Genomic DNA, 17,449 nt, shown 5'->3' with positions numbered 1-17,449 from the left:
TTATATTTTAGTAGAGACAGGGTTTTGCCATGTTGGCCATGCTGGTCTCTAACTTCTGACCTCAAGTTATCCTCCTGCCTTGGCTTCCCAAAGTGCTAGGATTACACATGTGAGCCACTGCACCCAAACTAACTGCAAATATTTATTGAGCATCTACTATGTATCAGATACTGTTTCAGGCAGTAGGAATACAGTGGGGAGCAAAACAAAAATCCTGCTCCTCATGCACAAACAAATATTTGACATAATTTCAGAGATAAATACTAATCAATAGTATTAAGTACTGTAAAGAAAAATAAATGGAAAAAGAATGAAAGGAGGTACATTAGTCCATTTCACAATGCTGTAAAGAACTACCTGAGGCCAGTCATGGTGGCTCATGCCTGTAATCTTAGCACTTTGGGAGGCTGAGGTGGGTGGATCACTTGAGGTCAGGAGATCAAGACCAGCCTGGCCAATATGGTGAAACCCCATCTCTACTAAAAATACAAAAATTAGCCAGGCATGGTGGTGGGCACCTGTAATCCCAGCTACTCAGGAGGCTGAGGCAGAAGAATCACTTGAATCCAGGAGGCGGAGGTTGCAGTGAGCCAAGATTGCATCACTGCACTCCAGCTTGGGTGACAGAGGGAAACTCTGTCTCAAAAAAAAAAAAAAAAAAAAACTATCTGAAACTGGGTAATTTATGAAGAAAAAAAGTTCTACTGACTCACAGTTCTGTAGGCTTAACAGGAAGCATGACTAGAAGGCCTCAGGAAACTTACAATCCTGGAAGGTGAAGCAGAAGTAAGCACATCTGACCATGGCAGAGCAGCAGAGAGAGCGAGAGCAAAGGGGGAAGTGCCACACACTCTCAAACAACCAGATCTCATGAGAACTGACTCACTATTAGGAGAATAACAAGGGGGATGTCCGACCATGATCCAATCACCTCCCATCAGGCCCCTCCCACAACATGTGGGGATTACAATTTGAGATGAGATTTGGGTGAGGACACAGAGCCAAGCCACATCAAGGTGCTATTTTTCCCTTTTTTTTTTTGACAGGGTTTTGCTCTGCTGCCAAGGCTGGAATGCAGTGGTGCAATCATGACTCATAGCAGCCCCAGCCTCCTGGGCTCAGGAGATTCTCCTGCCTCAGCCTCCCAAGTAGCTGGGACCACAGGTGCATGCCCACTTCACTCAGCCAAGAGGTGCTATTTTCAAAAGATCATTAGGGAAGGCTTCCTGGAGGAGGTGACATCAGAGCAGAGACCTGAATTAGTAAAAGGAAGAACCTTACAACATTAATTGAGAGGCATTTGTCTTCCCCAGACTAAAGATGAAGAAACAAATCTCAGAAAAATACTCTGGTTTTCCCAAGGTTACAAAGTATCTAAGCCCTTTTCTAATGGAGAGATTCTGGGCTTAGGTTCACACTCAGAGGCAGCACCTGAGCTTTGGACTCACCTTTAACTGACAGCTATGGTCTCACACCTCTTAGAACACCCCACTTGGTATGGGGCCACCCCACTGATTTCTTTATTTCTTCCCCTCCCCTTTCTCATCCTTCCTCCTTTCCCTCCTTTTCCCCCTCCTCGTTCCTTCTCTCTCTGCTTCTTCTCTTCCCCTACCTGCTTCTGTCTTCCTTTTAAAGCATTTTATTATAAATACTGCAACATCTACAACACATAAAGGTTCACTTCAGTGCACAACTCTAGGGAGAACACCCGAGTAACCAGCACCCAAGTGAAGAAACAGGATATTGCCACCACTCCCAGAAGCCTTTATGTGTTGCCTCCCATTTTCTTATTTTTGGTAGCTTCCTTGATTTCATCGTTTTACCATTTGTATACACTTCCTTAAACAATAGTTTGGTCTTGCCTAATTTTGAACTTTAAATAAATGGTATATTTCTGTATCTATTATTAGTGCCTTTCTTCTTCCACTGGGTATCATGTTTACAAGACCTGTCGACATTGCTGGTGTGTTAGTCTGCTGGAGGGTTGGTGGGGCCTAACAAAGTTCAACAGACTGGGTGGCTTAAACAACAGAAATTAATTCTCTCACTGTTCTGGAAGCTAGACGCCCAAGATCAAGGTGTTGGCAGGGTTGGTTTCCTCTCAGGTCCTCTCCTTGGCTTGGTGACAGCTACCCTTTCTCTGTATCTTTACATGGTCTTTTCTCTGTGCATGTCTGTGTCCAGATTTCCTCTTCTAATAAGGACATCAGCCATATTGGATTAGGGTCCATCCAATAACCTTATTTTAATTTAATTACCCCTTTAAAGACCCAATCTCCAATATGGTCACACTTTGCAGTACTAGGGGCTGGGATTTCAACATACAAATTTGGAGGTAGGAGTGGGGGATATAATTCAGCCCCTAACACTGGAGGTATTGGTTGGTGCAAAAGTAATTGCGGTTTTTGCCATTACTCTCAATGGCAAAAAACACAGTTTCTTTTGCACCAACCTAATAACTGTAGTTGATTCGTTTTCATGGCTGCATAATATTCTATTTCATGAATATACCACAGTGTAGTTATCCATTTTCCTGTTGATGGGCACTTGAGTTGTTTCCAGTTTGGGACCATTACAGACAATGCTAACTTGAACATTCTTTTACCTGTAACTTGTGCTCATGTGCACGAGTTTCTCTAGGGTATGTAACTGGAAAGGAACAACTGAGTCATAAGGTATACTTATCTTCAATTTTAGGAGCTATGCAATTTTCCAAAGTGGGCGTACCAATTTCCCCATGCCCCAGCCATATATTCTCATATCTTGGTTGCTCTACTTCCTCCTCAGCACTTGGCATTGTAAACTAAAAATAAAATTCTAAGCCCTGCAACTGACTGAATGGACCCCCTACTCTTGGCCAGCAGTACTTAAAAACTGAGTTCCTGGCCTTGACGAGACAGGAGGTCAGATCGCAATTTGGACACAACAACCGAGCAGCATTGTATTTATTTATTTTTTTTTTAGAGACAGTGTCTCGCTCTGTCACCCAGGCTGGAGTGAAGTTGCATGACCATAACTCCCTGCAGTCTCCAAGTCCTGGGCTCAAGCAATCCTCTCACCTCCGCCTCTCAAAGTGCTGGGATTACAGGTGTGAGCCACTGCATCCGGCCCAACTGATCAGCATTAATGTTAAAATAGAGATCACAAGACTGATAGAATGGACTCTTTATATCAAACTATATACAACACCTAAGGCCATGCAATGCTAGGGTTAAGTCACTATGCTCCCCTGCACTTAAAAAATAAACTCTGTTCTAACTGCCACAAGGTTTTTCTTCTTCTCTAGCAGCTAAACAAGCACTGTCCTTGAAATAAACAATATTAAAATAAGCTGCAACTCAATCCACCGCCAGATGCTACCTAACTGACCCCCTGTTCCACAAGCTGCATAACTACAGCTCTGATTGGACAAGAGTTATTTCAGTTAACTTTCTCCTGATGAGAAGACCACCAACCATGGACTGGTCTGGCTGGTTTACAGAGGCTGCACACTTGAGTGCCTTTGTGTCCTGAAAAGGCCTTTTGACATATAAAGCCTAACTGTACTACATTTAAATGTTACACTTAAAAGTCTCCATTGCAAAGAGAACATGGGTCATATGTAATGTGCATATTTATTCAAGTATGCAAGGATTAGGACCACTTACATGAATATTCATAGCTCCTCCTGTATCCTGTTGCATACCTACGCTTGGCCAACCATTCAACTTAAATTCCTGTCTTACCCTTCCCTCTCTCCCTCAGAGTGTGTGTTTCTTGGCTTCGACCAAGGCTAACACTTGCCAGCCTGTCAGAATGGCCACCTTGCTGGCTATAACCCTTTATAAGAAACAAAGCTCTCCTTTCCAAATTTATATATTGAGTTTTTAGTTAACAGCATTATCACACTTCTCAGTGTTAACTGTGAGGTGGTTTTGTATTTCCCTGATGATTAAAGATGTTGAGTACACTTTCACATTCACCATTTGGAGCTCCTAATTTGTGACATACCTGTTCATGTCTTTTGCTAGCTTTTCTAATGTCTTATTAAAATTTTAATCTCTTCACTTTCTATGCTCACAGCAATTTTATTTTAAGGGCATAATTAACACTTTCCTGCCACTGCACCTTAGAACCATTTGATCCACACTGAAAATGTGTATTAGCTTGAATCTCAGAGAGCAAGTGTTGGAGGCTTCATCACTTCCTTCTTGAAAGCCCTTGGACTTCTTATGGAGACATTCCACCCTTTCCCTCCAATTTCCTACCTCCACATGTGGATAGAGCCTCACTTCCTACTTAACCTGCTGCTACACCACCCTCACTGGATTATGAAAATTGAATGCAATCATGTGTAAATGTCCAGCATGGTCCTGAGAACCCCGTATGGTATTAGTAAATATGACTTCCCTTCCCCCTTCTTGTTGCTGTGTGGAATGGAAAATGGGCAACAGCCAAGAGTACCATGTACTGAGTGCTCCTGAGTGCTAGGTGGTATGCTGAGTTATGGATTTCACTCGGGGTAGTTACGGCCCCCCTTGCCTTTCCTGCCTGGAACTTGGAGCTCCAGCAAGCATCTTGGACCATGAATTATGGCCCTAAAGGATAAAAAAGCCCGGCTGTCTGCCACAATGGAGCCACCAGACAAGTCCTTAAAAGACAACTTGTTTCATGTGAAAGAGAAATAAACCTCTATCATCTTAAAGTCACTGTTATTTGCTTTTCTATGATACAAGACAGCCTAATCCTGATAGTTACGAGAAATAGATGTTTTCAGTTCATTACAAACATGTGTTTGGTTGAGCCAAATTTTCCTGTCTCCATGAAAATCATTTTTGCTGGTCAGTAAATAATACATTTAAATGTCCACACAAAATTTATATTTTTCAAACAGCCCATTGGGTATTTTCATGTGATATAAGTAATTGGGACATAGCACCTTAAGTAGCTAAGACACTGGTATCCCCTATGAGAGAAAGCATCCTTGCTCTTTATAAGAGGATATCTTGTTTAACCAAGCACACAAAGGTATATGTCAGGATACTGAGGAGGTAATGAATTAGTTCTTCTTGAATTGAATTAACAGCAAGTATCCATAGAGCACTTCCTGTGTAAGTTAGTCAGGCTGAGTGTATCAAGAGAGTTCAAGGTGAAATTCTCAAGCCATGGTCCCTAGTCTCCATGACTGGAATGTGATAAAGATATAGGTCATGTCACTGTCATATAGCAAGCTAATGTGTTTGGTTACTGTGTTAGTCCATTTTCACATTGCTACAAAGAACTGCCTGAGATTGGGAAATTCATAAAGAGGTCTAATTGACTCACAGTTCTGCATGGCTGTGAGGCCTCAGGAAACTTACGATCATGGCGGAAGGCAAAGAGGAAGCAAGCACCTTCTTCCCAAGGTGGCAGGAAGGAGAATGAATGCAGGAGAAACTACTAAACATTTATAAAACCATCAGATCTCATGAGAACTCACTATCACAAGAACAGCATGGGGGAAACTGCCCCCATGATTCAATTACCTCCACCTGGTCTCTCTCTTGCCACATGAGAATTATGGGGATTATAATTCAAGATGAGATTTTGGGTGGAGACATAGCCAAATCGTATCAGTCACTGAATCATTATTAAAATAGGGAGTAGTACATACATGCATGCATACACACACACACATACACACACACTAATGAGGAGGTTGAAGAGTTTAGAGGAAGGCAATGTGATGCAGGGGCGAACACTACGGATTCTGATTTAAGGCCCTGGATGATCCACTTAATCTTTCTGAGCCTGTTTCCTCATCTGAAAAACAGTGGCTCTTAAAACAGATGTATTGTGAGGATCAAATGAGGAACTGCATATAAAATGGCTGGCACAAAGGAAGCACTCAATAGATGTTCCATAAGGTGGGTTTGTTTTTAACTTGTCAGTACGCTAATCTGGAGCAAAGACTAATCTGTCACTTCGGCAGAAGGCTTTACTCCAGGCCGTTTGAGCCAACCCCCAGCCAGGCCCATGGAGCGAGCCCACTGAAGCCCCGACTCCAACACCCTGGCCTGCGGTGGGTCCCAGGGCCTGTCACCTCCCCAAGGGAACAATGCTCCATATCACCAAAGCCCAGAAGAGCTTCCCGGTGTAAGTACAGATTAAGTTCCAGTTTTTATTTAAAGATCCTAATTTCTGGACATTTATTTTGGGGATTACAGTGGCAGCTTAAGCTTCTTTAAGACATTTTGAGTTGAAGTCTTTCCTTCACTTGGCTGCTAAAGTTTAATTCAGTGTAATTATTTCATATGGCATCGACTATAATAGTTTCATAATTTCTAGTATATTAAGCACTTAATATGTTGTGTCATTTGAAATCACATATTAAATTCAGCAAAGTACATTTTAATGAGAGCTAAGTGGTGTGAAAATATTAATACAATGTGATGGTTCATCTTGGTGCTCTGATTTTGTAGGTCTGTTCCTAAGGCACAAATGCCTCACTCACCAGGTAAGGGGAATGCTGAGCCACCTGAGGCTCCATTGGGTGTCTCACAATACTAGATATTCCTGTCTTTTGTTGTATAGCAATTGACAGTGGCATTTCTCATGGAGCCTCACTACCCTGTATGGTAAGTAGAAAAATCATCACTTCCATTTTAGAGATGAGAAAACAGAATCAGCAACTGGAAGAGACTGGTGACCCAGCTAGTCACAGTTGATGAGACATAAATACGGACCTTCTTGGCTGAAAGTCATTGCAGTTTTCCCCCGTACCACTGCTATAGTCACTGCAGCCTTGGTAGGGAGCGATGTCTGGACTCCAGGGCAGCCAGGATTTGGAGGAGGTGTGACACTTTTCCTCCCATCCTTGCAAACCCACATAGGGAAACCGAGAGCTAGAGAGAAGCGGCAGACCCCGTGCTCAGACTTGGCAATTCCTCTTTTTGAACCTTCTTTCTGAGCACGTCCTCCACACCCTAAACCTAAGAACCTTATGCCCTTAGGCCATCCTGGGACTGCCAGAGAAAAAGGTCTTGATGAAATAAATCACAGTGAACCCTCGATAGAGCAACAGCTCAAAATAACGATGCATCAGTGGCAGGATTTAAGGCAAGATTATTTGGAGAGAGCACCCCAGAACCCCTCAAACTGTACTCCCATATTACATCTTGTTGTAAAGTGAGCCCTTGGAGTCAGAGCGATCCGAGAGCAAATTCCAGGACTGTCACTAACTAGCTGTGTCCTTAGATAGGTCACCTAACCTCTCTAGGCTTTCCCTATCAGTAAAAGAGGAATAATAACCAGCACCACCCCCGCGCCCCCATGCTTATGTCTCAGAGATACTCACATGAAATAGGACGCCAGAAGACTCTGTGCTGGTCTTAAAGGGCAAGGAATCGTACTAAGCTAAGTAAACAGGTATTACTGAGTCTATGTAGTGTCCTGTCTCAAAGCATAACTGCATATCAACCAGGGCCTTTGGTAACTCAAATCTAAAGGATTAAAGACATCTGGGCGAAAATACTCCCCGTCGTGGCTAAAAGGAGCAAAACTTAGGGACTCCTCTCTACCCTGAGACTTTTACCTTAAAGAAAGTTTATTTCATGCAGATAGTTGCAAGATAAAGGAAAGAAGAAGGGTAAGGAAGTGGTTATGTATTGAGCATTAGAATAGCCCAGGACTATTGTAAACACTTGGCATCAATCAGCTCATCCAACACGCTAGGGCCTTTCACACCCAATCCTGCGTTTAACCTTGAAATGACCCCGCAAAGCAGGCAGCACAATCACCATCCCACAGGTGAGGAAACATCTTTTAAGACATTCTGGGCACAAATATGAGATCTGGGGGAGAGTAAAAGGGGCAGCCTGGGCTGTGCAGGGGGACAGGCGGGACCAGAGGGCTCCACTGAGGCCTAGCATCTGGGATGGATTAGAACTGATCTCAACACACCAGGGGCCACACCAGCAGAGCAAGAGCTCTGGGCACACCAGGCTGAGAAGGCTTGAAAGAAACTCCCTCTGAGAGGTCAGCTGGCCGCAGCTGACCCTGCCTCTTCCTCCAGGCCACCCTCTGAGCTGTGGGCACACAAACCAATTTGCCTTCAGCCTAACTTTGGAAAAACTCATTCCCATTGAGGTGAATTAGGTGGCAGAGTGCACTTCAAAAGAGATGTTATAAGAACAAGGCTTGACTCAGAGCATGAGGAGCTCAAAGGAATTTCTGGCAGCCTGGGGGAGTGGGTCCTCCCCCACTCTCAGGCCCCCTCCAACCCCGCTCTGGCCATGCTCTGTGTCTGGGGCCTTTGGAGCTTCAGGGTCAGGCATGTGAACAGCGCATTGTCCCCGTGCTACAATCCCAGGGCAACACCTCCTGAAACCACCAATGCCATTCCTCCCAGGCCTGCACATCAACAAAGCCACAGGGGCCTCTCTCCACATCCCCGCTCCTTCCTCCCTCCCTCCGGTGGGGCTGATGGGAGTCCCCAGCCCTTCCTGCTTCAAATAAAATGATACACGAAAACACGCAATGCTCTATGTCTGTAAAGGAAACACTACATAATTTTAGAGAATCCTAAAGTTCATGTCTTCACTGACATTTTTTCCATATGAAACAGCCCATTTCTTAATTACTCAAAATAAACTTGGCTCTGCCCTCTCCTACTCAGGGTAGTGGGAAGTACCACCTCAGACAGGATAGGGGGACCACTCCTCATCTCTTGGGGTTCTGTAGTCCAGAACATTCAGGGAAGATTGCCAGGACTCAGTTCTTTTCAGGCCTGCAGAGTGAAGAGAAGCCAGCAATTCTGAAGGCGGCAGGAGCCGGCCCCCACCTCAACTCCAAGCCTGCCCACCAGTCCAGTCCTCTCTGGCACCTACACTCTCCTTGCCTGCAATGCCTATTCCCTCAAGGTCTGTGGGGGCTTGGGACTTCCCACGAAGTCATGGTGCACTCGGCTCTCCCCTCCCTAAGCCCCTCCGTGCTGCCTCCTCTCCACCTCCATGCTACATCCAGTGTATCCCCTCCCCTTCACCCGCCTCCCGCTTCCTCTGCACTGGCCTTTGGAGCTTAGAAGCGTGTTGTGATACGGTTCAGCAGGTCCTAGGCCCTAGATCCACAGCCGCCCCTGTGGTCTGTTCCTGGGGCCCTCCATGGCTCCAGGATGACCAGCTTGCTTCACCCTTCTAAAAGAGAAAACACAAACCCTCTTGAATTTTTACATCTTGCTAATTATTATTTTTTTCATGGTACTTGGAGAATGCAGAATATCAGAAAATTATAATTATCCAAAAACATCCTTCAGTTATCCAGTTGCAAGAATGACAGCATTTCAATGCTGAAAAATGTCAAGGATCATCTCTAGGGTAGTTTCCTCACTTTGCAGAAGATAAAGCAGAACCAGAGACAGAGAGGTACAGGGAGCAGGCCAAGGTCACAAACAGTTTCAGGTGGAATGAGAACTAACTCAGATCTTTCTCCTCTGCAAAATTGCTCGACAAGAAAAAACAGACAAACGAAAAATTGGCAGGGCGCTGTGGCTCACACCTTTAATCCCAGCACTTTGGAAGGCTGAGGCACGCAGACCACTTGAGGTCAGGAGTTTCAGACCAGCCTAGCCAACATGGCGAAACTCTGTCTCTACTGAAAATACAGACATTAACTGTGGGCGATGGCACACGCCTGTAGTTCCAGCTACTCAGGAGGCGAGGCAGGGGAATCGCTTGAACCCGGGGGGAGGGGTTTGCAGTGAGCCAAGATGACCCCACTACACTCCAGCCTGGGGAAGAGACTGAGACTCTGTCTCAAAAATAAATAAATAAATAACATAAATAAAAATAAAAATAAAAATTTGCCCAGCATAGTCTAATTTTAACAAGTGAGCCTGTAGTCGCAGCTATTTGGGAGGCTGAGGCAGGAGAATCTCTTGAACTCAGGAGGCAGAAGTTGCAGTGAGCCAAGATCGCACCACTGCAGTACAGCTTGGGTGACAGAATGAGACTCCATCTCAAAAAAAAAAAAAGTCCAGGCATGGTGGCTCACGCCTGTAATCCCAGCACTTTGGGAAGCCAAGGCAGGTGGATCACCTGAGGTCAGGAGTTCAAGACCAGCCTGGCTAACATGGTGAAACCCCATCTCTACTAAAAATACAAAAATTAGCCTGGCATGGTAGCTGAGGCAGAATTGCTTGAACCCAGGAGGCAGAGGTTGCAGTGAGCTGAGACTGCACCATTGCACTTCAGCCTGAGTGACTCCATCTCAAAAAAAAAACAAACAACAAAAAAAAATCTACCTCTGGCTCAAAGTAACACATGCTCATGTAGCCAGAAATTCTGAACTAATAACTAGGTCTATCTCATGCTAGTTTCCACAACAAGGCATTTATGAAACCACCAGACCTACCTGTTCTAAATAACTGAATAAAAACGTGGATGCTAATTGAAGATTAGCATCATCTGCCATCAATGTTAATATGCTTTTTGGTTATTTGCAATTCCTTTTTGTAAATCTGGGGGAAACATCATTGTCCAAATTAGCTCTTTTCACTCAATAAACGCCATATTAGCATTCTGAGGTTTGCGTTTGCCTACTTCTTATTTAATAAGGTCAGATGAGAAGCTAGTCAAATGACTTCCATTTCACTGAAGAGGGGTAGCGAGTGGGGAGAACTCAAGGCCCTAAAGGCGGAACTCCCTGGCAGCGGCCCCCCGAGCCACAGCACTGCTGGGAGCAGCAACTACCACCACAGTGGCCTCCCCTGAAGGGCTGGCCCAGATGGGTGACACTAACTCAGGTGGCTGCAAGGTCCTCTGCCTGGATCTCGGTCCCCGTCCTCCCAGCGCTGCTGCAGTTATCATCAATGACAGCTCCAATGTCACCTTCTCTCTTGTCCCCCAATGAAGTGGCCATCATCAACCGGGCACTTTCTATGCCACACTTTCATAGCACGTCTCAGCATCCAGAGGGCTCTTTCGTGTCTGCCTGGCTCCCTTGCTGGAACCGAGCTCCATGACCACAGCAACCCTGACCACTCATGCAGCACCCTTGAAGCCCCGGTGCTGACACCAAAGGTGTTCAACTGATTTGTTGAAGGAATGGAAGTAGGAAGGAAAGTCTGAGCTGCTCAGGGCTTCTGGAGTAAGTCTCACACGGAAAGTGGAGGCTGCACTTGTCTCAAATCTTTTCCAAACTGTGTTTTTAAAAAAAAAAAAAAAAATCAGTCTTTGAAATCAGACTCGCATCCAAATCCCAACTACTTTAACCAGTGGCAGGATCATTGGGGCAGATGGTTTAACCTCCCAGAGCCTGTTTGCTAAACCGGAAAACGGAGGAAATGACACCAATTAAGTTAAGCGCCTGGCTCTTTCTAAATGTTGGCTCAAACGGTGGTGACCCTTCCCAGACTTCCATCACTACTGGAAGTTTGGGTCCCAAAGCAGACACCCTCATCCCCTTGGCTCCGAATGCAGGGAGCGAGTCCAGAGAAGCCCAGGGGAAAATGAAGGCGCGCCCTGGCCCACCCTCCCCACGAACCCCCGCCGCAGCCCCTGTCGGCCCCTTCCGGCCCCCAGTGGGTGGCCCCAGGCCTTGCTAGGGTCACGCCTCTCGGGTCCCGGCGCAGGGAAGGGTCCAAGCAGCGACTCGCAACCTCTTCGGGGTCCCGAGTCGAACAACAACATGGTGCCCACGGGGTCTCCAACACCCGTGCGGACCCCATGGGCACCATGGCCGCTGGCTCCAAAAATGAATTCGCGCCGCGCAGACGCTGCTCGGTAGTTTCGAGGGTCGGTGTTGCATCACCCCCGCGCAGCGTTCGACTAAAAACCCGGTTCTGATCCCTCCGCGCCTCCTCTGCCCCCGCAGAAAGACGTGCAGACAGCACGCACCACGTGACGGAGCGTGACCGTCCGCCGGGAGCGCGCAAAGGTCGGGCGGGAAGAGGGCCTATTTCCCATGAGTCCTTCATATTTGCATATACGATGCAAGAATGTTAGAGAGATAATTAGAATTAATTTGGCTATAAACATAAAGATATTAGTACAAAATATTGATGCAGAAAGTAATAATTTCTTGGGTAGTTTGTAATTTTAAAATTATGTTTTAAAATGGACCATGACATACTTGCCGTAAGTGTAAAGTATTTCTATTTCTTGCCTTTATATATCTTCTGGCAAGTACCAACACCGTGCTCGCTTCGGCAGCACATATACTAAAATTGGAACGATACAGAGAAGATTAGCATGGCCCCTGCGCAAGGATGACACGCAAATTCGTGAAGCGTTCCATATTTTTCGCCCCAGGTTTGTTTTTGTTTGTTTGTTTTACACCACGTTTATACGCCGGTGCACGGTTTACCACTGAAAACATCTTTCATCTACAGGCTATATCTTTTGTTTAACACAAATAAAATGCAGTAGTCCTAGGAGACGGAATAGAAGGAGGTGGGGCGTAGGCAGACTCATCTCTGCGGTGCATTTTGCATCTGGCTCTCCGGCCCCAGTTTGCGATCTTTCCTATCTTGTCTCTGCTTCCCTCTGCACAATCCTGAGTATTGCAGTACCTTACACTTAAGGAAATTTCGTCTTGCCAGAGTTGATCCATTTCAGCTCCGAAACATAACAGGACCTAGTGCAACGACAAACGTATGAGGAACTTGCAACAAGAGTGACCGAATCCTTTGGGAAAAAAAAAAAAAAAAAAAAGGCCACCACTTAATGAATATCTACCATTTGTCAAGGGCTTCACCAACATTTCATTGAAATATTCCTGACCAAATAAATAAATAATAAAAGAAAAGAAAAAAGAAAATGGGGGGGAGAGGGCAGAAAAATAAAATAATGTTTTAAAAATTCCAGACTGCCCCACCCTGTGGGTTTTACTGTTTTACTGTCATCATTTTACCCCAGTCACTGAGAGGTAAAGCCTGATAAGACTTATAGAGGCACAGACCCTGAAAAAATCGGGACCCAGTCCTCAGGTAATTGAATTGCAAAAACACAGTCCTAAGTGGTAAGATAAGGAGGAAACAAAGTCCAACCACATTCAGATTTCCTTCGACGACTTAGTGAATGTTTTCTGAAATATCTTTCCAACAGAGAAATGGTGCATCAGCTTTGCTAGTGCTTGAGCATGCACGTAGTCCATCTCGTGGGCCCTGCGGCCACTGGGACCTCAGTCGATCTGCCTCGAGCGGTCGCACAGCTCCCAGCCTCCAGGCGCGCCGCAAGAGGACGGTCAGGCGCGAAGCCCCGGAGCCACCCAGGGACAGCGGCGGGTAGTCTACCAGCGGAAGCTGGGAGCTGCCGGGCAGCGTTCCATTCAGAACCCATTCCTTTTCTCTTCAGTGGAGGTGAAATGATCCTTTCCAGGTAACAGCCGAGAATAGGGGACCGCGGGACATCTCCGCCTCTTCCTTGGCTCAGGGCCTTCGATGTAAGGCGTTAGAGGACAATCTTTGGTGACTGGATTTCTGTTCTTCCCCTAGAGATAACCTCGTTCTTTGGAGGCTACTTGGGCAATTGGGTGAGTAGTTTTAAATGTCTCCCTAGGGATGCCAAATAAGAAAACGACCAACGTCGGTGTGACTCCCTCTCCTTCAGCACAGACAATCCATCAGACTGGACTATTATTAGTCTATGTATGTGGAAGGGGGTGTTATGGGGAGTAAAATAGAATCCAAGAGTGAAGGACTTGGCCCAAAAAGGACTGTTCACTTTGTTCTAATCCCAGCACTTTGGGAGGCCGAGACGGGCGGATCACGAGGTCAGGAGATCGAGACCATCCTGGCTAACACGGTGAAACCCCGTCTCTACTAAAAAAAAAAAATACAAGAAACTAGCCGCGCGAGGTGGCGGGCGCCTGTAGTCCCAGCCACTCGGGAGGCTGAGGCAGGAGAATGGCGTAAACCCGGGAGGCGGAGCTTGCAGTGAGCTGAGATCCGGCCACTGCACTGGGAGACAGAGCCAGACTCCGTCTCAAAAAAAAAAAAAAAAGAAAAAAAAAAAAAAAAGAAAGAAAGAAAGAAAAGAAAAGAAAAGAAAAGAAAAGAAAAGAAAAGAAAAGAAAAGAAATTGTCTGGACGCGGTGGCTCACGCCTGTAATCCTAGCACTTTGGGAGGCTGAGGTGAAAGGATCCCGAGGTCAGGGGTTCGAGGCCAGCCTGACCAACAAGGTGAAGCCCCGTCTCTCCTGGGAAAAAAAAAAGAAAGAAAGAAAGAAAAGAAACTTGTCTCATAACAGAAATTCTGAAAGACACAGGCAGTTCCTAGTCCCAGAAAATCCAGAGACCTGGCTGACTTTCTTTCCTCTGCACTCACCCTACACTAACCTGCTGAGGGAACTTGGGCAAGTCTTAGCCTCTTTGGACACATAGAGTCAATGCATTGGCATTGCAGGATGCCTTTCCAACCTGCGTGCTTGCAGATTCTTATGAACGTGTCTCCAGAAAGCTCAATAGTCCAGGCTTGAAAAAGCACTGGTTTGTCCTCCTTTCTGGGCCTCTGGAGGAGAGGAAGGTAACAGCCTGGGGTCCATTCTGGGACTCTTTAAAAGCACTCGTGGCTTGAGTCTCAGAAAAGTGAACTCAGAGGGAACTGTAATCTTGGCAAACACCTATACAATAGCACTTCTTGTATGCCAGGAGCTGTTCTCAGTGCTTTACACATATTAACAGAAAACAGTTCTATGAAGTAGGTACTGTTCATCTCCCTATGTTATAGATGAGGAAGCTGAGGCACAGAGAGATTCAACAACTTGCCCAGTGTCATTCATCAATGGCAGGGCAGCATTGAGACCTCAGTAAATCTGGCTCCAGAGTTTGTACTCTTAGCCAAACATCTGAGGATGAAGAGAGGAGATGAGGCTGTTTAGAATTCATGGGAAGAGCACGCAGATCCAGTTCTGCTTTTGTTGGTATTCTGAATTCAAGGCAGGAGTCACATGTTTGCAATGGATCAAGACTTTAGAGCAGGGTAGCTAGGAATGGGTGGACCTGTGTGCCAGTGACCTGGAAAAATATGACAGAGTGAAGGAGTATCCTCTTTAGGACATAGTTGGAATAGAAACAAAGTTTTCCTTTTCTAGGTTGACAATCACTTACCTGACACCTGCTCCCAAAACTAATCCTATTGATGAAGGATCTTCTTTCTGAGCAGTAAACCTGTTTAATTAAACTTATGCAAATGAGCTTAATTGCTTCTCAGTGGCTGTTGTCCAGAAGCACCTAGGGATTCCTTCCCTTAGACATTTTCAGCACCTAGATGAACCACAAAGTTGGAAGCCATTCATCTAGACATGTGTTGTGTGCCTGTGGAGTCCTGGGCCCCGCGTTGTAGATTGCAAGGAAGAGCAAGGTGTGACCCCTGCTGTCAACTTACTTTCTTAGGGCAACAGACACTTAAACAACCAAGAATAACAAAGGGAGGTGAGTGCCCTGCTAGCCTCATGAACAGAGTGCCACTAGAACACGGAGTCACCTGTGTTCCAGGAGCTGAGGGGTCTAATAAGTGGTGCTTTAGCACACAGGTTACCCTGATTTGCAGAGGAAATGGAGATGGGAAGGAACTTATTGCTTTCTCCCATGGGGGTGAGAAATAAAACCACTTGATGCTGTCTCCAACGGTGGCTCCAGCTTTACTCAGTCTCTCACTCTGGATTTGCCAGGACAGGTGAGGATAGAGATCATCTGTCCCACTGCGGCGCCCAAGAGGGGTCCCGGTTTCCTCTGAATAAGAGGGCTCCCGGCTTCCGTGCGCTCTGGTCCCTTATCCCAGACCTAGGACTCCAGAGCCAGACCTCCTGTAGGCACCGCTGGGGACCAGGCCAAACCAAACACCCCAGGAGAACAGCCCGGAGGACATTCTGTGCTCAACTGCCTCCTCCCAACTTCCAGGCCCCACTTGTTCTCCCTGGGAGCCCAGGCACCCTAGTCTGGGCATTCGGGCGTTGGCTGTAATGCCTAAAATCTGTCGCAAGGTGGCAACATTGTGGCGAGAAATAGACTTTTTTTAAATCCCGGTTTTTTTTTTAAAGCATATTTTCCCTATTAATGTTTCATTTAACTTAATTAGAATCTGGTAAACTAATTAAAGTAGCTACGAGCCCCGCAATCAGCAATAATTCGTATAATTATTGATAATTACATCCATACCAATCGTTTGGTTATTAACATTTTGGGGGGAACAAACCACTTCTAAAGGGACGTGAAGCCCAGGAGGATTTTTGCGACTGAGCTTTCTGGGTCGGATCCGCCTACGACTCCAGTCCGCAGAGATTCCGGCCCAAATGGGGCGTCCCTTCCGGAAGGCCCCAGCCGCCTAGGAGTTTTTCCACTTTGGGGGGAATTGGGAAGGAAGGGTGGGAAGGAGCATTTGCCAGGCTCCTCTGTCGGGCCTCAGCCACGGAACTTCCTGCCTGGGTGGTAATGGTTATGCCCATTTTACAGGGAAGAAAAGTGCGGCTTCCAAAGGTGCAATCCGCGGTGGGGAAAGGCGCCGGCAAACTCCCACACCAGCGCTGTCCCGCCCTGTCGCAGTTCCACGGGCCCTGGCGCGCCCTGGGGTCTCCAGTCTCTTCCTCTCTGGACCTCAGTTTCGCCATGGGTCCAGCGGAGAACGGATCTGCTGGGTCCCATGCATATGAAACGTTCCCGCTCCCTAGAGGGACCCTGCCCAGGGATGGTATGTCCGGAGGCGTTGCCTCGCGGTGTGCCGGGCGCCCTCAACATTGTTACCTCCTTGGTGTCCGCTCTGGGCTTAGCCATTGGAACATTCTGGGACGCCAAGCCTCCGACCCCCAGGGCAAAGGACTCCAGGGATTGGCTTCCCGGCTGTACCGCGCAGCCGGACTCCCCGTCTGCGCAGCTTCGGGGAGGCCCAGAGCGCGCCCCTACTCGCCGGCTCCGTCCGAAGCCCACCAAGACAACCCGCCACGAAACTTCCCGGTCCCTGCAGCCCAGGGCTCCCGGTCCCGAGCCGCTGGCCGGTGGCACCGGGCCTGCCGTCCGCTTTCTACGAGCCGCATGGACCGAGGCCTGCGTGTTATTTCACAGAGGCCGAAACAGAGACCCAGGAAAGATAAAAGAAGGGCTCAACCCGGGACCCCCACTAGCCAGCCGAGGGCGAGAAATGGAAGCCAAGGCTGAATGATTCCCAGTGCCGTGCGCTCTCTCCCACTCCATCCACACTCTCCTCCCCGCAAAAAGAGTGTTCTGCAGTTTGCAACATCGTCTCTAGCCCAAGCGGGAGGTGCGCTGTGGAAACTGAGGCCGCTGGGAGGCCTTGCCAACCGCGACCCGGATGTCGGACGCCCCAGCGGAGGCCTGGCAAGTCCTTAGCCCTTCTCGGACTAAAATGGACCGAACAGAAAATGCGGACCGGGGTCCCTCCTTTCGGGTAGCGGCAGGGCAGACGGGAGGCCGCCTGTGACCGAGCTCTCCAAGTCCCGCCTTCCTTTCCAGGCCTGCCGGGCGTAGACTCACCTTACG

The 17,449-nt window shown here is 47.1% G+C and overlaps 1 non-coding gene across 1 annotated transcript; it reads left to right on the top strand.

The window, feature by feature from the left end:
* Positions 1-12,151: 12,151 nt before the first annotated feature.
* LOC123575067 (U6 spliceosomal RNA) lies at positions 12,152-12,258 on the top strand. The gene has a single exon (XR_006700228.1). It is a non-coding gene; the product is annotated as a U6 spliceosomal RNA (small nuclear RNA).
* Positions 12,259-17,449: the final 5,191 nt, after the last annotated feature.

This window comes from Macaca fascicularis, chromosome 7 (assembly GCF_037993035.2).
Source record: "Macaca fascicularis isolate 582-1 chromosome 7, T2T-MFA8v1.1".
NCBI lineage: Eukaryota > Metazoa > Chordata > Mammalia > Primates > Cercopithecidae > Macaca > Macaca fascicularis.
Note: the sequence above shows the minus strand (reverse complement) of the source record. Positions and strands in the feature narration are given on the sequence as shown.